This window comes from Taeniopygia guttata, chromosome 6, assembly GCF_048771995.1.
Source record: "Taeniopygia guttata chromosome 6, bTaeGut7.mat, whole genome shotgun sequence".
NCBI classification, from domain to species: domain Eukaryota; kingdom Metazoa; phylum Chordata; class Aves; order Passeriformes; family Estrildidae; genus Taeniopygia; species Taeniopygia guttata.
Window position 1 is genome coordinate 10,156,457 of NC_133031.1, and position 2,797 is coordinate 10,159,253.

Below are 2,797 nucleotides of genomic sequence, written 5' to 3' on the forward strand. Positions count from 1 at the left end.
TGTTACTTTGGGTTTTTAAAGCACTGAGATTATTTGCATTTTTCTAATTTACATACAATGCTTCATTCTATACGATATCAATGACACGCTTGAGAGAAAGGGAAAAAAAGTCATGGTATTGTTATGAAACAATAAAATGTGCTTTAAAAAAACACACACACATGAAAACCAAAACCAAGTAACAACACCACATGCACAAGAATATTTCCTATCAAGTTACACTAAATCCTTTTCAAGGAGGCCTGGAAAAATTATATCCAAATAATTTTGTTTATGTTCAAACAGCATGAATATACTATCTACAATCTAAAGGCAAATTATTTGTTAGATACATTTGATAAATTTAAAGAGCTGAATGTAACTCAAATAATAGTTAGAGGTACTTTAATGACATTACTGTGAATTGCATATTGCTCTACAAATAGTGTCTTTGACAAGTTAGGCTGTGCTTCCATCACACCGACATTTATCCTTTACCTGAAGACACACAGGAAAATGCATATGTAAATAGGAATGTCATATGGAGGGCAGACATATGACCATCTGGAGGTAAATTGGGGCTACCTGGTCATAATCCTTATAACAAAAACATATCCTCTAAGACACTGTCAAAACAATAGCACTTTGTAAACATACAGAGACTGCAGCAATGCAAATTGTATTTGGCAGGGTTGCCTCAAGGTTTGTTCACCAACACTGCTGTGCTTCTGAACCAGCCTTGACAGAACCCTGAAGTTTCAGCCACAGTAAGGGGCATTGGAATGAAAAACGAAAGCATAAGTCAGTTGTGAAAAGCTGCTCTGGAAACACGCCTGCCTGATACACTGGTGCTCAGAAAACAAGCCAGGCAAACAAAGGCAGGAGGAGGGGCAAGTGACCAAAACTGACAACATTTTGATGAAAAGTTAATTTAACTGAATCAGAACCTTTTATAGGAAAACAACAGTGACACCAAAACTCAGTGGAAGAACACCTATGAGTGCCCACCTATCTCACTGGGCAGGGGGCTGGTGCATAAAAATCACCTCTGCAAAATCTGATGACATTCTCCAAAACCTTGACAACTTGTAAAATTCTCTCCTAAATCAATAGGGCAGAGGAAGAAGGAAAGATTTATTGCTTGTATACCCCATTTTCTGCCCCATGTATACCCCTGTTTCAATTTTGCAGACAAAAAGATTTCATCAAGGAAGACAGAGCAGAACTCAATCCCCATTTAGCTTCAAATCTGTGCTTCCAAAAATTCACAAAACTCCAAATATTATTTTTGCATTAATACAAGTGTTCAGACTCAGCTTCTAAATAATGAATACATTGTTAGAATGATTACTATCTGTGGCTGTATAAACTTACTAGTTTTAGAAAAAGCCCTGAAAGATCACTGAATACTAGCTCCATTCTTGCATAATTCTGTAATTTCTGCAATATCAGTAAGGCCTCATTAAACTCAAGTTCACGATGAAATAAAAATAATAACTTGAAAAGAAATTAAGTTCCTTAAGGTTATACTCTATGCTTAGGGAGACATTCAAGTATACACCCACACTTCCTAGGAGAATCAAATTCAAATTCCCACTCTTCTTGTTTGGAAGTGGAACATAAATACAAAAAACAACTGAGCATAATATGTTTAAGAAATAAGCAAACAACCTGAATCATCTGAATCCAGGTACTGAGTCTATTTCTACAGCCAAATTTCATTAAATTTACAAGTACCAGAAATTATGGTTGTAATGAACTCTTTGGGTAACAAGGAAGGCTCAATTGGTTTGGTTTTTTGGAGGGGAGGATGTTTGCTTTCCCTCCTTACACTAACTTGATTTTGTTCATAGGTATTTTTGCATTACTGAAGTTCCTTGGAAAAGCCATTTGTAATACAGTGTCTTTCCATCATCAACTTCAATACTGTTTGGAATAATCTGTTTGCAAGAACTATGACAGCATACAAATATTCCATGGAGAACAAGAGGTAACCTTGTTGTGCTTTATATTCAGCACAAAGCATACATTTATTAAATCTCTGTGACCATGATAGATTTCCACCCCAGCATCCTGCCTTCGCCTCATGAATGAATCTCCATCTAAAGTCCCTGAGGTCTGCAGTCACCTTAACAGCTCCACCTGGCAATACTTACTTCAAAGATTTCAAAAGAAAATTCTCCTTTTTCTCTTTGAGCCAAGATATTTTACATATCCAAACTTTACTTCACAGCAGATATGCCCATTACTACAAGCAACCCTAAATTATCACATCAGTTGTTGCCTTCACAAATTGAGCAAGCAATAACAGCATTTCTAACAGCAGAGATTTAGACATGAAAAAGTATCTTTTGACAAGATCCAAGATGAAAATGCACGTGCAAAGAAAAAATGTAATTCCTGAATTTTAAAACTCATAATGCATTGTCTATTAAAGTTTGAAGCTCACCTAAAACTCAAATTCTCAAAATCCTCACACCTAAACCTTGATATGCAAGTCTGATTTGAAAACCAGAGCCCTCCACTAGAATGACCACCAAGAAAGAAATTCGTAACAGTGTTAGATTCATGAAATTACATTTTTAAGACCTGTTTTAGCTGCTGCTATGTCAGATAGCTGTCCTCACTCACAGGGAGGGGAGGAAGGGAAAGGTCACATTCCGGTCTTCTAATTTATTAGCACTATACAAATAAATATTTGAAAGGAGTATGAATATTAGATTGCCTAAGCAACACTGGTGCCTTGGGCTTTTTACTACTGAATATATTAGGTTTGAACTTTCAAAATCACTTGAAGAAAGGAGGTGAAATGACAAAT

The 2,797-nt window shown here is 36.0% G+C and overlaps 1 protein-coding gene across 7 annotated transcripts in view; it reads right to left on the bottom strand.

The window, feature by feature from the left end:
- The window catches only part of GRID1 (glutamate ionotropic receptor delta type subunit 1), a 482,872-nt gene that overhangs the window by 409,256 nt on the left and 70,819 nt on the right, over positions 1 to 2,797 (bottom strand). The window lies entirely within an intron of this gene.